Below are 21004 nucleotides of genomic sequence, written 5' to 3' on the forward strand. Positions count from 1 at the left end.
ATACTAAAGAATAAAATACTAATAAAAATGCTAAAAGTTAAGTGTTTTAGATCTCTGCCCCAAGCCTCTGCCTGTAAGGAAGACTGTATGTGGTTAGCTTCATCCGTATCATCCTTCACAGCAGCAAGCTGGGCATGGTAAACAGGAGAAGGAAGGAAGGAAGAAGCTACGAGGGGTTGCATGGTAAGGAGCACAGCCAGAGCCAGCCTCAAGAGAGCCCAGGGAGGGTTCTGCACACCTGGTTTGGGAAGGAGCATGGAGGAAACCCTGACCTTGAAGAAGGAGAGGAAAAGACTGGGGCATAGCCCCCTTGTGTTAGGCAGGAGGGGAGAGACAGGATGAGAGAGAGAAGAGGAGGGAGTGAAGAAAGCCTGGAGGGCAGCACTGGCTTCCTGGGCCTGCAAGGGTGAGTCACGCAAGGCCCTGGGCTCAGAAGGGCCCCAAGCTCTGTTTACGCTCTCCTGTCAGCCTCTGAAAACTCTTGATAGTTTTTGCACAAGGGATCCCACATTTTCACTTTACACTGGGCACGACAAATTAGCTGGTTCTGCCTCGGGGAGATATTGGTGGAAGTTTTCCTGTGCGAGGTGAGAGTAATCTCTTTTCAGTGTCTTCTTGAGATTTGAAGATCTTTCAGTTATTTTAAGGGGGGACAGTATTCAGTTGTGGATCCTTTGACCGAAACTCTCGATTGGGCTGGGCGTCAAGGTGGTTCAGCTTTGTCCATAACATAAGAGCTGCTCTCCTCCACCCTGTGGTAGGAGTCCCCGGCACCTGCCCAGCCCAGTTCCTGTGCAAAACCCACGGGAAGTTTGCAGGCAACCTTCACAGTGTGCTCGCTGCATCAGGCTCGCTGCGTCATGCCCTTCCTCTGGCAAAATGTTTCATGCTGAGAGAAAAAGCTCCAGGCGTTCCTTGGTGATAGTGGTAGTGGGGGTTAAGTAAAGAAGACAGTGCTCCTTGAAATGGTGTGCAGGACATGGAGAACTTCTCGCCAAAGAGAGGTTCATACTTGGGAAGCCACGCACTTCCGCTTCTGGTTGGACTTTGTGCACAGCCGCTTTTTCTTCCTGCCGCTTACATTCCGCCAGAAAGGCACCGTGTAGAGAGGATGAAGCACTGTGAGTTCAGCCCATTATCAAATGGTTTCAAGGGTCATTTTGATCTTGTCAGGATCAGCAGGCTTCCTTTCAGCGGACCTAAAAAGGCTGACAGAAACAATAAATGGGCAATTTTGAAACTCTTTGTCAGAGTTGTACTTTGGGGACAAACTCTGCCATAAATACTGATTTCTAGTCCCCCCTCCATATACCCACCATTTTCAGATATGATGCCCCCCCAACCCTGACCACCACATAGTCATCAACTTATCTTGCCAACATTGTGGCAGTGAGTGATGTGCGGCCGCTTGTCTATCTGCTCTGTAGTACTTACACTACAAGGAACCAAACATGATGTATACCTCACGGCATACATTCGTCTCTAATTTAGTGCCCACATATCTGTAATAGTTGTATTGAACTGAAGCTGAGAAAAATCACCCTTGCCACCCTCCATTTTTAGGGAGTCTGTGATAGGTTGGAGGATTACCCTATCGATCACTAGTCAGGAATGATTACCTCTCACCCTCCTCTGCCTCATCAATAAATGGCCCCAAATTTCAATTCCAGGAGACACATTCAAAACAGGAATGTCTGGAGCTGTGAACAGAATTATAAATACAACAGAATCTAAAAGAAAGCATTCATACCCAACAGACAGATTATAGGATATGCCACATCCTGTAAAGGATTTAGACTTTTAAGAGTATTAACACTTTTTCCATGGAAGATTGTTCCTTTCATGGAAATTATAATTCCTGTTATTTCTTGATACTGACAATGAAAATTACATATATTTTCTTCAGACTAAGAAAATACATATATTTTCTTAGTATTTTAACTAAGTAGTGAAATAAGGCAGCAAGTAGTTCTAAATGGGCTTCAAAGAGGCTTTTTAGATCTGGATGTCTTTACGAAGAGATTCTTGGTGCTTTGTTTAAATGCCCCAACTCTAGAGCTGAACCTGGTCCAGATGGCCTGAAATACCATCAACCCCTTAATAGCAAGGCGAATTTGGCATGAAAAACTGGTAGTAAAGAACACTTTAAAAAACAGTAAAAATCTATACTACAGGTATTATAGCAAGACCAACAGATGTGAAATTAAGGGGGAAGGAGGCAGAAAATCCATGCAACATGGATGCTTCTCATCTGAACTAAAGACACTGGTATGAGTCAGTGTTTTTAAGCTGTGTTTGGTAGATTGCTGGCTTCACAGAATCTTAATATGAATTATGTTAAAAATAATGAAAAGAGCTCTGTAGTAAGATAAAGTAAGATTCTCTGAGCTAACAAAGCCAAAAAGATTGTCTTATTGTAGGAATTCTCAATGCTTTTAATTTGCTAAACGGTCTCGTCAATATACAAGGGTGAAGGGCGAACATAATACAGAACACTTCCCAAACTTGTTGCAACTTAGAAAGATTTCCTGAGAAACATTTCAAGGTTATTCGAGTTTCGGGACCCTTGGGGGAAGCTTCTGTCTTGGTTCTGGGGGAATGTTTGGAGGCATCAGTGGTGAGCCGGGCAGTGTGTGGCCCACAGCATCGTGGCTGCATTGAAGCGCTCAGTGGTCTAGGACCCAAGGCCATCCGGGCTGGCACTGGGGGAAACCATCACTTTCCCCTTTCCTCCTGAGGCTCCTTTATGAAGTTCAGAAATCAATCCACAGTGATTCAGCAGGAGGAAGCATAGGCTACAGCTCCAAAATATCAGGTTAATTTGTTTGTGTTCTTTGAAGTTTGAGATCTTTGAAGTTCTGTTTTCCCTTGAGAGGTGAAGATGAGAAAAACAAATGTCAAATGTCTTCATACGCTGTGAAAAGAAAGTACAATTAACAACCATGCAGTGTTCCCCAAATGCCTTAGCTAGGGTGCTGGGGCAGAAGTGTCTACAAACTTGGACTCCGCTGGGGTTTTCCTGGAGCGATACGCCCCTGGGATCCAGGAATGCTAGAATCCTGCTTTGCCAGTCACTTTCCCCCTGCCCTCCCCTGTGAGGTTCTGGAAAGGATTATTTACCCAAGGAACAAGACATGCTGAAGCTATCACTTTATCTATAGCTGTTTGACTGTTGAGCTCTGACAAAGACTTTGGATCCAAGTGGGACCTTGTGGTTCTATTTTTCCTTCACAACTTTAAATCCCAGTATCTACTGTTGTCTAGCTACCAGGAACAGAAGTTGAGGAGGAAGGGGCAGCAAAATGGCTAGAGAATAAGCCTGAGTCAGTGTACCCACCAGCTGCCAGCCTGGAGAAGAAGGAAAAGCAAGAGGGAAGGTTGACAGGTCAGCATCAAGCCTCTAAAAAATAGGCCCTGACACCAAGCCTAGTTCCATCAGATGAAATAACTAAGAGGTGGGTTGTCTTAGTCTGTTTTGGCTGCTCTAACATAATACTACACCTTGGGTAGCTTTAAACAACAAAAAAGCTATTTCTCACAGTTCTAAGTGCTGGAAATCTGAGTTCAGGGTTCCTGCATGGTTGATTCTGATAAGAGTCCTCCTCTGGGTCACAGACTGCTGACTTCTTGCTGTGTCCTCATGTGGAGGAAGAAGCAAGGGAACTCTCTTGGGTCTTTTTTATAAGGGCACTAGTCTCATTCCCAAGGACTCTGCCCTTATGACCTAATCCCCTCCCAAAAGCCCTGCCTCCTAATACCATCACTCTGGGGATTAGGGTTCGAACATATGAATTTAGGAGGGAGGGGGGCACAATCATTCAAAAATCATTCAAACCATAGCACATTTGGGCCTGTGATGATGAAGAGGGAGAGGATTGGGAGTTGGCAGATTTTGCCCTGGTCATTGCCTGCTTGCTTGGATAAGTCGAGGCCTGACTCCAGAGCTGACTTCTCCTTTTCATGCAAGCCCCTGAAGCCCCAGCAGGGCCAAGCCACGTTCGAACAGTGACCACTACTGCTCACGTTGATCACTAGCCCCATTTGTCTGGAAGAAGGGTCCCTGCATCAAGACTGGGAGATGAGAGGAGATGAGGCTGGGGCCACTCACATCTTCTTTGATTACTGAATGAACCCACATAGATATGCCTCCTGTCCTTTAAAAGGAACTGCATATGCAATTTGATTGAGCCCCATCAAAGGGTCAGAGATTAGCATGAGCCATTTTCCCCACTCCTTTCCTTCTCTGGCTAACTCGAACCCCATCTGGAAGAGCTGGTTTTCTGTTTCTGAGCCTGGTTTGATTCTTTTCCCAACCCTGGGATCATAGACTCTGTACTGAATAGCATTCTAAAAGGTCAGCTGACCTATATATGCATCCTCAGGCACCTTGAGAATTCCCCAGAGATACAGACCTCTTCTATTTTTTGAAAAAAATCCTGTTAAGAAATACTTTTTTTAAAAAAAAATTAATATTTATTTTATTTTTGAGAGCGAGAGGGAGAGAGAGGCAGAGCATGAGCAGGGTAGGGGCAGAGAAAGAGGGAGATACAGAACCCAAAGCAGGCTCCAGGTTCTGAGCTGTCACCACACAGCCTGACATGGAGCTCGAACCCACAAACCATGAAATCATGACCTGACTTGAAGTCGGACACATAACTGATTGAGCCACCTAGGCGCCCCAAGATATACTTTCTTTTATCTAACCTCCTGCTTTTGCATTGCTCTTTGTGGAGACAGAAAACGCCTGGGTATATCTGCAGTTAAGCCTTCTGTATTCTTAAAGATTCTTGGTCTTACTTTCTGTGGGCTAAAAAATCCAGTCTTAACCTCTTTTTCCAAGTCTTATTTTCCTTCCTTTTCACTATATTGTAAGTGTTCCAAGAAAAAATTCCCTTAAATTTGTTAGAATCATGTGGAGACCTTTTTAAACATACCAAATCACACATCACTCTCCAGACTTCCTGAATAAGAATTACAGGGGCAGGAGTGGTTTGGGGTTTGGGAAGGTCTTGCCGTTCTGAAACAGGACCAATAAATTACTGGGATCGTTTTGAAGTGCATGCCTAGCTTAGAGTTCTCCCTTTCTTAGGGGATGGTGGCGACCCTGCCCTTCAGAGGTGGGTCTCTGGCATCTAGGTTAGCACGAACATCAGGGATGCAGGGACATCTCATCCAGACAATGCCAAACAGAGTCTTTCTCCCAGAATTTGGAAATGGAACTTAGAGACAGGAGGTCAGTTTCTGAGGGTGACTAGAAGTATGACATGACAACAATGGAGACACCAAATTATGACATGAAGATAGGGAGCAGCAAAGAGAGATAGTGCACAGGGAGGAGGCAGAGAAGAAAGCAAAACATTGTAACGACTCTTTAGGCTCTGGTTCCAGTCTCCAATTTTGTGCCCTGGAGTTCCATGAGACAGAGATGTTCTATGCAATGAAATTCTCTCTTTGCCTACCCTTGCTAAAACAGATTTTCATTACCAGACACCCAAAAGGGCCCCACCAAATACAGAACTGACAGCAGAACTGGGAGAGGTGATAAGCTCACAGCCTATGTCTTCTCTCCCCGTTGACTCACTATGGAAGTCTATTTTGCTTTCTTGAGAGGAAACATGTCTCCTTGACTTCTAAAGAATATTTAATTTTCTGCCTAGACAATTTTAACACACCTCAAATGCTGAATGACCTGCCATGGAAAAATCTTCCAAACTGTCCTCATAGAAGAAAATAAACCTTGCTAGTTTTTACTAATGGATGCATTCAACCAACAACATGTAAGGTCAGTACTATTATTGGTCCATTTTACATGTGAGGAAACTAAGGCATAGGAAAGGTAAATAACTTTCCTTAGGTGACAGAGCTGGTAAACTGTCGAGCCAAGACTTGAAGCAAGATTTAACTGCAGAGTCCAAGATTCCAGCCACTTTGCTATACCTGCATTGAAACCAAAATTCAATGGTTGAAAGCAAAACTCTTAATGCTACCTAAGAAGTAATGTGCAAATACTTATTTCTTTATCAAGAGAGCTGTCCAGTTTGGACTCTACAGGAAATAGCAAGCAAGGTGGATTAGAGGCAGTTTTCATAGATGAGTCAGGACTTGACCTGAGGTCAGAGAGAGGTAGAGAAGGAGGATGTTGCCATCTTGTCACCCATTTCCTCCTCTAAACAGATCTCTTATTTTCTTCAGATATCCACTCTGTCCCAAAGTGGCCTATGTGCTAGGGGAGGCTGGCTTCCAAGAAAAGACTTTATTTTTCTAAACCCACCCCCCCTTACCAGTAGCTGAGCATGTGACCCAATTTGGACCAATGAGATGCAAGGAGACACTTTCTGGGGAGCTTAAGAGACAGCTTGGTTTTAAAGACAGAGCTGGAGCCACCAGATCAAATCAACCCCAAGTTCTAGCTGACATCCAGACTTTAAGTAATGTTTGTCAGGTTTGACACTATTTTAAGCAAGTTTGAGGTAGATTTTCTGGTACTTGTATAGAAACACTTCCAATTCAGAATTTTCTTTGGAACATTTAGGAACAGAAGCCCAGAGATGTGAATAAATAGCACATTGGTTAAAAAATAATAATAATAACAATGCAGAGCCTAGAGAGATAACATTTCGTTTCCCCCCAAGTGCTTTGTCCTTGGAAACCCAACCATCCCATCCTTTTATTGCCCACTCACTTTTCAGCAGATGTATTTCTTCTTCATTTTGTGTAATTCGATTCATTCTCAGATGTTTGTTCATCTGACCTTCCAGTTGGTATGGTAACAGCCTGCCTGAACTGTGGCGTTTATCATTCACTGCAAGTTCTTGTCAAGTCAGTAAGAATTAGGTTTGCCTTCTTTCAAGCAGTCCAGGGGACTAAGTCATTAAGGAGGAAATGTGGCCCTGTCCCCCCACAAGGGTCAATGCTTGAAATTCTCCTGTTAAAACTCTACCACTTTCCTGTGCTCACATTGATTGAGGTGGTTCCTTCCTTTCTGTGGAGCTCTTGTCTCATAGCCATAGAAGGCAACATTTATTTCCACTCTCCACCCCTGTCATGTTACATTAATAACAGGACACAAATTGAGTGGGCAGTTAGTCGATGGATTTGTAAAAGCCACATTAAAAAATACTGGGAAGGAATAAAGGGTAATATCTCAGAATAAGAATCAGTCATTTAAAATAATATGTACAAAGGTTAACTATGCACTTATAACTCAATTAAAAAGTTCTTGACACCCTGGAGGGTAAAACATTGAGTAGGAGCATGGCTTAAATCCACCGGATACCTACTGCGTGCTGGGCACTATATGAAGCCTGTCAGGCATGTTACTTCATTCAATCTTCACAATGACCCTAGGAAATAGCTATGATTCTCTCCATTTTAGGGAGAAAATGACTAACTTTTCCAAGGTCTCACAGCTGACATCTGGGGGTGGGGTTTAGGATTTGAATGGGGACTTGTAGGACCATTTTATTTGCACTACACTGTGCTTCCTTGGACAAAAGCACAGTGATTATGGGGGCAGACTTGCCTATGAGAATGGTAAAATCTGGCCCTGCCATCCACTCATTGTATGTCTTTTGCCAAATTACCTAACCTTTCTGTGCATCAGTTTCCCCATTTATAGAATAAGGATAATCCTAGTAGTAGCCTCTAGTGCAGTCCTCAGAATTAAATGAGTGTGCATAAAACACTTTGCACAATGCATAAGCATAATGAACTCTCAAATGATGGCTGTTTTTATAATATAGTGACTGCCTGGTAAGTGCTGTCCACTAGTACTTTCTGTGATGATGGAAATGTTCTAGATATGCATTGTTTAATGCTGCAGTCTCTAGCCTCATGTGACTTTTGAGAACTTAAAATGTAGCTAGTGTAACTGAGGAACAGAATCTTTTATTTCATTTCATTTTAATTAATTACGGTTTACATTTAAACAGCCACATGTGCCTAGTGGCTTCCATATTGCACAGCACAGGTATAGAATTTGCCAGATACAGTATGTATGAAAAAGAATAAGATGGGATTCCTGTGGTTTAATGGAGGAACAAGCTGACAAGCAGATGATTAGTAGGCATGGTGATAAGTACTGTAGAGCAGCAGCCATAGACAAAATGCTATGGAGACACCAAGAGCAAGGGACTAATTTGTGCCTGGGGATCAGGGAGAGATTGTGAGAGGCAATGATGGTTGAGCTAGGCTTTGAAGGGTGAGTAAAGATTCACTTTATTCATTCAGCAGATATGTGCTGACAGCCTCCTCTGGGCCAAGCACCAGGTTTGAGAGACTGTACAACTGTCAAATGAGAGGTAAAGGTAAGGGTGCAAAGGAGACAACTGTGTGGGTTAGACTCTTTGAGGAGGTCCTGTTGGACAAAAGGTAGAACTTGAACCATCCCTTGAATCACAGATAAGATTTGGATGATGCCGGGAGCTAAGGGAGCGCATCCCAGGTAAGAAGAACAGCATGAGTACAGAGGGGACGGTGGGGCGAGTACCACCACTAGAGCAACCTAACTGAGAGATAGAATACGACTGGAGGGCAGCTATGGTGAGGTCCTATGGGGGATGCGGGATAAGCGGGGCAGGGTATGAAGCGGGCTATGAATGGTGGTTGATGAGCTCTTACCTTTATGCCACTGGAGATTTGGGAGTCACATGTGATAAGTTGTATGAAGTTGTCTGACAGATGGACTCCAAGCGCTTCTGAAAAACAGAGGCAGAAGCTTCATTTGGGAAGTTCCCCCACCTACCCACAACCGCCCCCCCCCCCCAGAAAGGTGGTGTTCAGTTTCATGGTATTCTGGCTGCCTGCATCCATTCCCTTCCCATAGCCTCCCTCGTCTCCCCCCATGTCCCTTTTGGGGGCTGGGGAGGTCTGGGCCAGTTGGTCTCTCCAGGGTGTACTTCCATCTGCAGGGAGAATCAGGCACTGCCCCTGGACTTGAGCGTTTGGTGCCCTGGAGGGGACAGTGGGAGGTCAGAACATTGCTGTTTTGCATCGTGGCAAGAGCAGTAATGCACAGGCAGCATGTCCTTACTACACGGTGGCAGCATGGCTGCGGCCCTGGCTGTTCTGGGTCTGACTCTCCAGCTTCCTGCAATTCTGATATACTTCCACTGAGTCTCTTTTCACTTCAGATTGTCAGAATCAGGGTAGGTTGCTTACGGCCAAGAACCCTGGCTGATCCATTTTAATAATAATGCAAACTCCTGCAAGTGGAAATGCTTGGTAGTGGCCCCTGCTCTGCCCTAACCTGTCATCTCTGGAAAGCCCTCCACCCCTGGGCCTCATTCTCTTGTCTCCCTAACAAGGCACCCACACTGGTACTTCTTTTTAATTTTATTTTTAATTTTTTTAAATTTACTTCTAAATTAGTTAGCATCTAGTGCAACAATGATTTCAGGAGTAGATTCCTTAGTGCCCCTTACCCATTTAGCCCATTCCCCTTCCCACAGCCCCTCCAGTAACCCTCAGTTTGTTCTCCATATTTATGAGTCTCTTCTGTTTTGTCCCCCTCCCTGTTTTTATATTATTTTTGTTTCCCTTCCCTTATGTTCATCTGTTTTGTCTCTTAAAGTCCTCATATGAGTGAAGTCATATGATTTTTGTCTTTCTCTGACTGACTAGTTTCACTTAGCATAATATCCTAGCATAATATCCTCCAGTTCCATCCAGTTGCAAATGGCAACACTTCATTCTTTTTGATTGCCAAGTAATACTCCATTGTATATATATATATATATATACACACACATCATATATAGATATATACACATTGTGATAGATGTGATAGAACCGGAAGGAAAAAAAAATTGTTATAAAATCACCCAAAGCCACTTTCACCATTCTGAGTTGTATCCATTTGACCAAAAAATCAGAGTTTAAAAATATCCTCTTGCTCTGCCTTCTTCGTTAATCCCCTTGGAACAAGCTCCTCCCATAACTATGTAAATCCATCCACAGCTGCATAACTCACTGCTAATGGACTGAGTCCCTGCTGTGATCCGAACTTCAGAGCTGGTGGAAGGGCATCTGGAACAAACAGTCCAAGCAAGGCTTGGAGATGTGTCCTGCTGGACCCAGCAAGTGACAGTCTGTTCCAGATGCACCTGTCTGCTACTTTTCTGTTCCTCACACACAGCAAACCTTTGGTGCAGCTGTTCTCCCTTTTTGCAAGGACTTGGAGGCAACTCTGGCATTACAGATCTAATCCACCTTTCAAATATAAGCTCACATGGTTCGCTGGGTAAGTGTATATTGAGCCAGGCTCAGTAACAGCAAGGCAAAGATGAAAGGACACAGGACCCAGTCTCAAGGAGCTCCCCTCAGCTGGGCCTGGGTGTTGTCTCCAAGTTCCCACCTGGTCATTCATTTTGTCTGTAAATGCACTGTGGGCCAACTCCTGAGGACGGGGACACTTTCCGTATTCTTCACAATGCCCGTGCACCCAGAGGGGGTGCTCAAATGTACACACTGAGAATCCCACTTTGCATTGTGTGGAGTGAAAGCCTGATAGTATAGTAGTGAAGGGAGCTTTCCATGGAAGTACACAAATTGGATTCAAACCCCCCCTCCAACTTGGTTCTGTGATTTACCAAGAGGGTGACTGGAGAAGCTATTTAACCTCTACAGGCCTCAGTTTTCTCATCTGTAAAATGGAGGATAGGTAATAATGGCATCTATTACTTGACGTTAAAGCAATTTGTTGCACTTGTCTTATAGAATGGTCTTGGTGTACATGGCTGCTGCTTTTTTTTTTCTTGATCAGAGAGCTTCCAAGAGGCAGGACATAATTCAAAGGGACAGCTGCCTGCCTGCCCCTTTTCTTTCCCACTTTCCTTTTTTCTCTTCTTTTTCACCCTTCCTTCCTTTCATTTAAAATTTTTTTCCTCCCTGTGTCTTTCTCTGCTTCTCTCTCCCATTCTCTCTCTCTTACTCCCCTCCACCTCTATCAGAATAAGGGAAAAATTATTTGTTATAAATCATATTTGAATACAAACACTATTGAGCAGACAGACTCAGTGAGTTAAATCTAGACAGTGTCCTGTTTCCTAAGAAGACAGACCTTATTTTTCTCCTTCTCATGAAGATGAGGCCCTTTTGTGAGGTACCTTTTGTGCAGTCAATTTACTCAGAATTCCCCACCAGTCCAGACCCACTGAGGAACCTGACCCAAAAGCAGTGGAAAGAGAACAAAGCACAAATACGTTTTTTTTTTTTTTTCTTTTCCGGAATTGCTGACTGATTTCCTGGCAGTGGTATGCTGGCTCTCCAGGAGAAAAAAACACACAAAAGAACGAGAAAGAAAAAGCAAAAGAAAGCCCCAAGTGCTTACCAATCTTTGTGGTGTAAGTACTCCCATCATGGTTGAATTCAAGCTTCTAGCATAAAATCATAGAACACAAAGTAGGGTGAGATGCACACTGTCCCCTCTCAGGAGCCACTCTGGTGCATGCATGCCCCTGAATGCCACTGTTGGAAACATGCAGACACAGCCCCAGTGCATGGGCCTGTCCACTCCCCTCCCACACGGAGGGGCCTGGTCCTAGCCCACAGCACTGCATTTTAGCCAGATTTCTTGCCTCTGTTGTCCATCCCGATGTCCATCTGCCAAACATCCTTCTGCAACCCAGATCAGAATATGAGTTCCCTGCTATGTACTCCCCAGGGGCTCATCTCGCCCACCCCCCCAGCCTTCCACCACTTCCTTCACTCTTCCCTGGAGCTACTCCAGGCCTCTCATTTTGATGCAAACCCTGTGACATCTCCATGACTTTGCTCACATCTAACTTGCTGCTTGCAATGCTGTTCTCAGAGATCCATTCCTGCTCCTTTGTCTGCCTGGTGAACTGCACTCATCTCCAAGCTAGCTAGGATGGATGCCTATCCCCACTTGCCATTCAGACCCTCTATCCTAAACTACATGGCATCAGTCACTCCCTTCTCAGAGTCCCCTTGACACTTTTCTTTCCTATTCTGTGGTGAGACATGAACCGATTTCTTTTATCTCCAGATACTAAGATAGTGAGGAGGCTATGGGCCCAGTAGTATTCATTCATTCATTCATTCATTCATTCATTCATATATGCATTAAACAAATATAATGGAGTGCCAAGCATTGTCCTGGGAGGAACTAGAGTAGAGTAGAGAATGAGACAGATACCCTTCTTCTCTGGTAGAGTTCATAGCATACTTTGTATAAGCATGGAAGAAATAGACAAAGATAAATATATAATTGCAAATATGTTCGATGAAGAAAAAACAGGATATCATGAAAGAAAGTCCCACCCGTGAAAGGTTTTTAAGTTTTCAAGAAACCTGGAATATAACTTTTTAAGTGATGGGGGCCTGACTCAGCACACGAGGCATCATGACATGAATTGTGTTGTGTGGCAGGCCCCCAACTTGCTGGCTTATCAGTCAGAGCAAGAGTGGTGCAGTGTTTGTGTCTGTGGCACACTACACTACATTTCCAAGTCAGCTCTGGTGTCAGGGGTTTGAGCTGAGATGCCCCAAATGGGGGAAGGGGGAAATGAGCATATGCAACACAGGCTTCTGAGAGAAAGTTGGAGAAAGCAGAGAGAAATGTGCACGAGAGCTAGGCAGGCTGCCGAATAAGCACGCTGTTTGTGTGGGGCTCCCTCTCTGTCCCTTCCCCACCCAGATGATTGGGAGAAGGCTGCCTGGGCTGGAAGGGCTTCTCTTTATTAAAAAGGAGCAGGCGAGGGGGGATGGTTGAGCTGTGTTTTATATCTTTGTATCTCTATTAATTTCTTAAAACAGTATCTCCAGTGATAGAAAATTCAAATACAATAGACTTAAGGGAAGAACAAAGAAAGGATGAATTGGTTCACATAATTAAAAAATCTGTAGTTACACCCAATGCCCAGATCTTTGTTTTTAATACCATTCTCCAATAAAATGAACTATGCTCCATGGAGAAATGACTAATTCCGGTACTGAGGCAGAAAGTATACAGTAATGAGCGGAGCACCTTATAGTGCAAAAAGTAAGAAAGTGCTCAAAACTCAAAACACACACACACACACACACACACACACGCACACACACACACACACAAACATTCAAGGATGCGGAATATCAAAGGGACATAGCAGCCAGCTGAAAAAACACGTTAAAAGTCAAAGCTGACGGGGCGCCTGGGTGGCGCAGTCGGTTAAGCGTCCGACTTCAGCCAGGTCACGATCTCGCGGTCCGTGAGTTCGAGCCCCGCGTCAGGCTCTGGGCTGATGGCTTGGAGCCTGGAGCCTGTTTCTGATTCTGTGTCTCCCTCTCTCTCTGCCCCTCGCCCGTTCATGCTCTGTCTCTCTCTGTCCCAAAAATAAATAAAAAAAAAACGTTGAAAAAAAAAAAAAGTCAAAGCTGACAGAATTTGAGAAGTATTGAATTAAAAACCAAAGTGTAAAATGAGCCCATACCAATCATCATAAATAAGTAATTGAATAACTAAATAAAGGAGGGAGAAGAGACAAATCTATGCAGTATTCCAGAGTATGTAGATACTCCGTCCACAGTAGGTAGGGCATATTGCCTCATGCCATAAGTGTGGGCCGCACAAAACACTTCCTTCCAAAAAGTACAATATGGAAAGGGGAGAAGAGTAGCTAATTTACAGTGGAGAAACCTAAAAACATTACTTGACCCAGGTAATTAAGATTGGCTTCAACAATGATAAGTCGCGTTGACAGCATGTACCCTTGATAAGATGTGGTAAAAATGGCACTTTTCTATGTGGTCCTCCTCCCCAAAACCCATATCCAAGTCTACTCATATGAAAAACATCAGCAACCCAACTGAGGAACATTCTACAAAACACCTGCCTAGTTTTCCTCACAACTGTCAAGGTCACCAAAAACAAGCCAAGTCTGAGAAACTGCCTTAATCCAGAGAACCCAAAGGAGACATGATTAAACGTAAAGTGTTATCCTGGAGAGAATGCTGGAGCAGAAAAGGAACAATGAGTAAAAACCAAGTAACGCCCAATGAAACAGGGACTTTAGGTAAAAATGTACAATATGGGCTTTAGTGTAATGTATCATACTACTGTAGGATGTTAATAATAGAAGAAACTGGGTGTGGCTTATATGGCAATACTCTGGACTATGCTCACCACTTATCTGTAAACCTCAAACTATTATGAAATTAAAAGTTTATTAAGAAATGTTTTTAAGCCCATAGCTCACCAACTCCAGATATGGCTAAAGATAGGATCTCACATGATGTTAACCAGAACTTTCTCTCCAGCTTTCAGATGTTTTGGCTTAGCTTGCAGGCAGCCTCCCTTCATTCACTGGAACCCTAACAAGTCCAGACCTATATGATCCTAGTGGAAAAGAAATTCTCTTCCTAATAATTTCAACCAAAGATTTCAGATGGCATGTGCCCATCTCAGAATCATCCAGTGTGATCAGGGGGATGTGGGACTCTTACTGACCAGGTTTAGGTCACATGCTGACCTCTGGAGCTAGAGCACAATGAGTTCAACCCCATCCAAAAGGCTGAGAGCAAAGATAGCTTGTTACTTAAACAAAGTAGGTGTTCAGTCTGGTACTGTGTGCTGAGGGGAGACCAGCTGCTCCCCCTCCATTCATGATCTACCCTCCAGGCCTCTAGGAATTTTCCAGGTTCTATTAAGGAGTGAGACAACATCTTGGCAAATGGGCAGATCTCTGTACCAGGCCACCTTGATGATTTCTGGCCAGCCTATAAGTGGGCCAGCCTTGGTCAATGGCCACCTCTACTCTAACCAGTGGCTCCTAGGAGGAACTACTTACCTAAGCTATAGACAGGGTAGTTTCAGCAAAAGAAGAAAGGCAAGACAAATGCTAGGATTGGAAAGTCCTAGAAAATGCCTCACACAGATTTTTGGTGGGGAAAAATTTTATGTTTTGTGTGTCCTCATTTGCTCCTAATTGAGGAGCTTCTAATTCATGTAATTATCTGATTCTAAAGATAATGCCACTTGGTATATACCTTTTCCATCCAATACCTTGTTACAAAAGTGCTGCTTTAGCTTTTGCTGCCTTCCATTGAATTTTAGTCTCTGTACTTTAGCCGTAATATATATAAGGTACAACACAAAAGGCTTCTTTTATGAAGCGTTGTCACCAACATGTCAGCCCAGTGTCAAAGTGGCTCCAGGGAGAAAGATGGAAATAGACTGGTTCCATCTATGCATGCTGGAAGCGTACATTAAAACCTCCCATTATTAATCTGTTTGTAAAATATTTCTTCAAGAGTTGTGCATTGCAAAATACAATATAACGTTCATATCAAGTGATATAGGAATTGCTTTAAGCAAAACTTGTTGTACTCTGTATAATGAATACTGCAATAAAAATACATATTCATTTCCTGATCACAAATCATAGCAATTTAAGCCATCTTCTCCCTAACGTTAGTGTTTGGAGGGAAAAATGTATGTGTGGGCCCTTCCCCCTTGAACAGAGGCACATTCTTCTATGGGAGGAAGCCTGTCTACGTGCCATATTGCATGGAGTCTTTCTCATGAGGGTTTATTTTTAAGTCTTTCTCATGAGGGTTCGGGAAGTGGTGGTGCGGCCATCATTGGAAACACAACCAAGGAAGCAGTGCTGTGATCATAGTACAGTAGGAAAGGAATCTACTTTTTTTTTTTTTAATTTTTTTTTTTTCAACGTTTAGGGACAGAGAGAGACAGAGCATGAACCGGCGAGGGGCAGAGAGAGAGGGAGACCCAGAATCGGAAACAGGCTCCAGGCTCTGAGCCATCAGCCCAGAGCCCGACGCAGGGCTCGAACTCATGGACCGCGAGATCGTGACCTGGCTGAAGTCGGACGCTTAACCGACTGCGCCACCCAGGCGCCCCAGGAATCTACTTTTAAAATATGAGTTTGTTCAAGTTGTCTCATAACATACTACCTTGAATACATCTTTTTAGTCTTGAGTTTAAAGGATAGAAAATCCGGGGTGCCTGGGTGGCTCAGTCACTTAAGCGTCAGACTTTGGCTCAGGTCATGATCTCGCGGTTTGTGAGTTCGAGCCCTGCATCGGGCTCTGTGGTAGCAGCTCAGAGCCTGGAGCCTGCTTCAGATTCTGTGGTTCCCCCTCTCTCTCTCTGCCCCTCCCCCACTTGTGCTCTGTCACTCTCTGTCTATCAAAAATAAATAAATGTAAAAAAAAAAAATTAAAGGATAGAAAAATCCAAGTCATAAAGATAGTTTATATTTTCTTAAGTGCTAAACCTTACTTGTTGGGTATTGTTGAAACACAGTTTAAATGACATTATGGTGTGTATCAAATAAGAGGAACTTTTGACGTCACTCCAGGATTAGGAGAGCAGTGAGGAACACTGACGTTTTTTCTTTTTACCAAGGGAGCAAATAAATGCCAATGACCTCCATCTGTGACCACTGTACCTTCTGGCCATGTCCTCCGAGGATTTGGACAGACCACAAACCTTCACTGGTGTTAGCATGCGACGTGTTCAAAGCATGTCTTCCTATCACCAGAGGTTCCATTTGTCTGGTATCCTAGGGATCTGTATGTGCCCCTCCCATTTTTTTTTTCTCTTTCCAGATCTGAGAGGAACCCTTCTAAGCATATAACAAACATTTGCTCAGTTGTTTCTTTCCTGAGCTTTAGCACGGGACCTGATACGTGTTTGGTTCTCATAAATATTTGCTAAGTGGGTGAATAAACAACCTACAAGGTTAGGACTATTCTTTGTTTTTCAGAGCTGTGGGAAGATTCACAGTTATACCTCTCATGTCCTACCTATGCCACCTCTAACAAATTCTCTCATTTGACTCTCCTGTGTCCTACAAGTGGTTTTCAGGATGAAACTCAAGTACATAGATTTTAAGGTGATTTAGAACACATTGAATTAAATAGCAGCTATTGCCCCATTATTATTGGCAGCTTGGAGTTGTGAACAGTTCAACACATTGAATCCGAATGCAACCTAAGAAGTGTATTTTCTGAGAGGCATGGTGTCTGCCCATAATACCTGTTTGCCCAGGGGAGTTAGGATGTTTGCTCTACAGGCAACCTGAGAGATGATTTAGATACAGACTGGCCTCCTGGCCCCAGTTTGACCCTAAATTGCCTACAGAATTACTTCTAAAATGTGGGCTTTTGCCTGTGAGTGACTTCCTGTTGTCCATAGTATAAACAATAAAGTCTAAAATATGGCCTACAAAGTCTTCTTGATGAACCACGTGGTCAGCCTTTCTACATCCATCCCATTCCTACCCCTTGTGCAACAGCTACGTGGGTTATAAAGACTGGCTGTTCAGTTTTAAAGATGGTTCTGACTGCTCTAACCCAAAGGGGTAACCAGTGATTGGTTAAGATGTCCCAGATCTATGTGAACTGGCCCATGGACTTCCGTAAGTAGAGAGATTGGTTCAGGGGTGAGTCTTGTTGGACAGTGTCAGGAGCAGGCTTTCTTTCTTCTCTTGGATGTTACTTGGGAAGCATGTAACCTGGGTAGTTGGCAGCCACTCTGTGACCATGAGGGGCATCCAGTGTTAGTAGGAAGAAAATACTACAAAATAGAGAAGTATAAATCTAAAAAAGAATCAGTTCCTTGGTGATCAGTTCATGGGATCAAACCAATCTGACCATTTAGGTATTTATGTTTCTAAGAGCCATAACCTTATCTATGCCCAAAAAATGGTAAGTCATTTTTATAGTTTGGGCCAATTCAAACTGGGTTTTCTGCAGTTAGCAACTAAAAGGCTTCTGACTGATATTCTGCTTATAAAGTTGTCCCAGGATTTCTTTTTAGATTTATCTGTACCATTCCCTGCATGTACCAATCGTTTCACCAATTGTTCATTGTCTGTGAATTTTCACATACGGTCCCCTCCGCCCTCACTATCTTACCCCCCTTTCTGCATTGTAAACTCCTACTCAACTTACAAAATCCCACTGAGTATCACCTTCCCTAAAATTCTGCTTGCCTTCTTTCAGTCCATCCCAGAAAGAATTAGTGGCTGTCTTAGTGTTGCTCAAGCATTACTTACGTAGCTGCATTAGAGCAATTTAAACACATTCACCAATTTAGCAGCTCCTATGGATTGTTCTGCCAGGTAATGTGCTTTGTAGGTATTATCTCACTTAACCTCTACAGCTGTCCTATGATATTATATTAATACCCTAATTTAAATTTAAAGAAACAGTTTATAGAGGTAGAGGAACTTATCTCAGAGTCTGCATCTTATAAGATAGGGGGGTGGAGGGGCAACTGGGACTTAGATCATTTAATTCCAGAATCTGGGCTCTTAACCTCTGTGCAGTGCTCTCTTCTTTGCTAGTGAGTTCTTTGAAGCCAAACACTATCTTTCATTTATAGGTGCCTGAATGTTTTAGGCACTCAGAAATGCTAGCAGGTTAAATGGATGGATGGATGGATGGATGGATGGATGGATGAATGGATGGATGGATCCACGTAACCCCTTCATATCACAGATCAGAAAAGTAGAACTCAGATGGTGTACATGTTGTGGGTTCTGGGATGAAATACAGATATCACTGGGCTTTTTCTACAACATCTTTCCACTTTGGGAAGAAAATGATATTTCCTCTAAAAGAAATTTCCCAAAGCAAGAGGATGAAAATAAAATCCAAAGATGCCTGGGCTTCCCTCTCACCCTGGAACCAGTAATACGTCCCTCTTAGGTGAATCCTGAAAAAAGCAGACCTCCTCGTCCCCTTCTCTGGAATCCAGGTTATATCTTTTGTTAACTCTCTTTAAATTGTTACTGATGCCTAAACTAATTTGGGGTGAAAAGAGAATAGGGCCAAATCACATTCAAGTCCTGGAATGGGAGGCCCATTTATAACTACTTAGACATCAGGTTTGGATAGAGGAAGGGGGGTTTGAGCACAAAATCCAAAAGAACTTTGAAAGTAAGAAGAATCACACGTCATCCTAATTAGCCAGCTGTGGAGTAACAATTCTGCACTTCTGTCATGTTGCCACCATGCAAGAGCAAACTGTGACATTAGTTTAATTACATAAATTTATGAGATGAAGGGAACAACTTTTATAATCATTCAAACAATATTCCTATTCAAATTGCTATGCAATATCTTTATTTAGTCTTTAAGTATTTATTAAAGCGATTCATTTTTCAAACACCCCTCCAACTACCTGTATTTTAACGACTTGAGGGACACTTTTAATTTCCCTCCTCTAATTTCTTTAAATGTGTGCCCTCATCAAATGCTCATGTTCCACCAGCCTGTCAACCCATGTGCATTTAATATCTGCTCTCAACACTTACCAGTGCCTTCAGCAGGACTGAGAAGTAGAGCAGCAGGAAAGTCTTCGAAGGTAGTGATTCTCTAGGGACTGACTCACATCTTCATCAGCATCACTGTAGCTACCATTATTGACCATGTACCCAGTCAGCATTAGCTGGACTAAGTTTTAGCACTAAGCAGTTTCCATCAACCATCTCCAAACCCCCTCAGGCTAGATACAAGAGTCACTGCACTTGCCCTGCTGACACCTCCTTCTCAGGGAAGCTGTCCCACCCCTTGCCCACTGCCCAGGGAGCTATGTTCAAGATCACTGGGGCTGAGAGCCTGACCTATAGACAGACAACTAATCCATGGAATGTCCAGAGACCTGGATTCGTGTGGCCTGATTAAAAATATTAACTTGACTAACAAGATTCTCTTGGGAATTTAAGCACAGAAAAGCTCTGCTTATTTTCAGTGAGAAGTGAAGTAGAAAGGATAGTGTGTTAAACCAAGACTCTTTGCCTGGGGTCCGTGAACCCATTTAGATGATGTGTGAAATTCTGGGTTTATGTGTATAAATGGTATGAACTGTTTCACAAATTTGAGGTGCAAGTAGGATAATGTTTCTTATTTACCAATTAATTTCTCTTTTACTTACCTCCTTAGCTGAAGATTCATAATCATTATTTTAAGGCTCTCTCACCACCTGAGAGATCCAAGAACCCTGAGGTTCACTGACCTACGGGTTCTGTCCAGTTCCCACACCCAAGCCAGGAAAGCTCTGGAAACCATTCAGTCCCCTGCTGCTAATAATGCTCCCCCGACCATGCCAGGTCTTGGCTGAAGCTTGGTGCCCATAGTCAGAAGCAGATGCTGTTGCTGTCCGGCTGTAAGGACCACCTGTGTAGTTCCTGGAGGGAGGCTGGGACCTGAGCAGTCTCTTAGAGCCAGCCTCCCACCCACTAGAGGGCTGGTTCTGTGCCCTGTCCTTGTGTCTTCCAGGGACACATATGCCTGGGTCAGGTCCTCAGAACAGTGAACATCCTATTCCACCCCTTGGTCCCCATCACAGAAGCTATGTGAAAACAGGATCTCTCTCTCCAATCCCTTCTTTTTCTAAGAGAGGCGAAGCTTAATGGATCCAAGATGGGTTCCTCACATCTTTCTAACACCAGAGAGAAAAATGTAAAAAAAACAACAAATTTTAATCTTTAGCTGGGCATGTTGTGACTGTGCATTTATCTGAGAGGAGCATCTCTAGCTCTGATCAGATTTTCAGTGGTATTTATGGCTCAGAAATAGGTTATTGAGAGAGAGAGAGAGAGAGAGAGAGAGAGAGAGAGAGTCAGGAATCACTATAGTAGAGAGGGCCCAGAGTGCCCTGGGGACCCTATGAGAACCAGCATCAGGGTAGCACCCCAATGTCAGTGGGGCCAAGCAAAAGATGCCTGCATTGTGTAACAGGTCACATTAATGGTGATGCTCAAGAGAGAAAGTGCCAGGGTGCCTGAGTGGCTCAGTTGGTTAAGCGGCCAATTTCAGCTCAGGTCATGATCTCACAGTTCCTGAGTTTGAGCACCACATAGGGCTCTCTGCTGTCAGCAAAGATCCTCTGTCCCTCTCTCTCTCTTTCTCTCTGTACTTCCCCTGCTTGTGCACTCTCTCTCTCTCTCAAAAATAAACTTTTTTTTTCTTTTTAAAACAGCTTTTTTAAGGTATGATTTATATATCATAAATCCTGAGTAAAGAATTGAAC

General features: G+C 43.5%; 1 long non-coding RNA gene across 1 annotated transcript in view; it reads left to right on the top strand.

Moving 5' to 3' along the window:
- The first annotated feature begins 208 nt into the window (after nucleotides 1-208).
- Nucleotides 209-21004, top strand: part of LOC124524833 (uncharacterized) — a 353057-nt gene continuing 332261 nt past the window's right edge. The window contains exon 1 of the long non-coding RNA XR_006965321.1: nucleotides 209-406. This is a non-coding gene — a long non-coding RNA (uncharacterized LOC124524833). The remainder of the gene's footprint in view (nucleotides 407-21004) is intronic.

The sequence above is a fragment of the Lynx rufus genome, unplaced genomic scaffold, assembly GCF_022079265.1.
Source record: "Lynx rufus isolate CCGP_SWC_20201006 ecotype Redwood Valley unplaced genomic scaffold, mLynRuf1.p SCAF_4, whole genome shotgun sequence".
Lineage (NCBI taxonomy): Eukaryota > Metazoa > Chordata > Mammalia > Carnivora > Felidae > Lynx > Lynx rufus.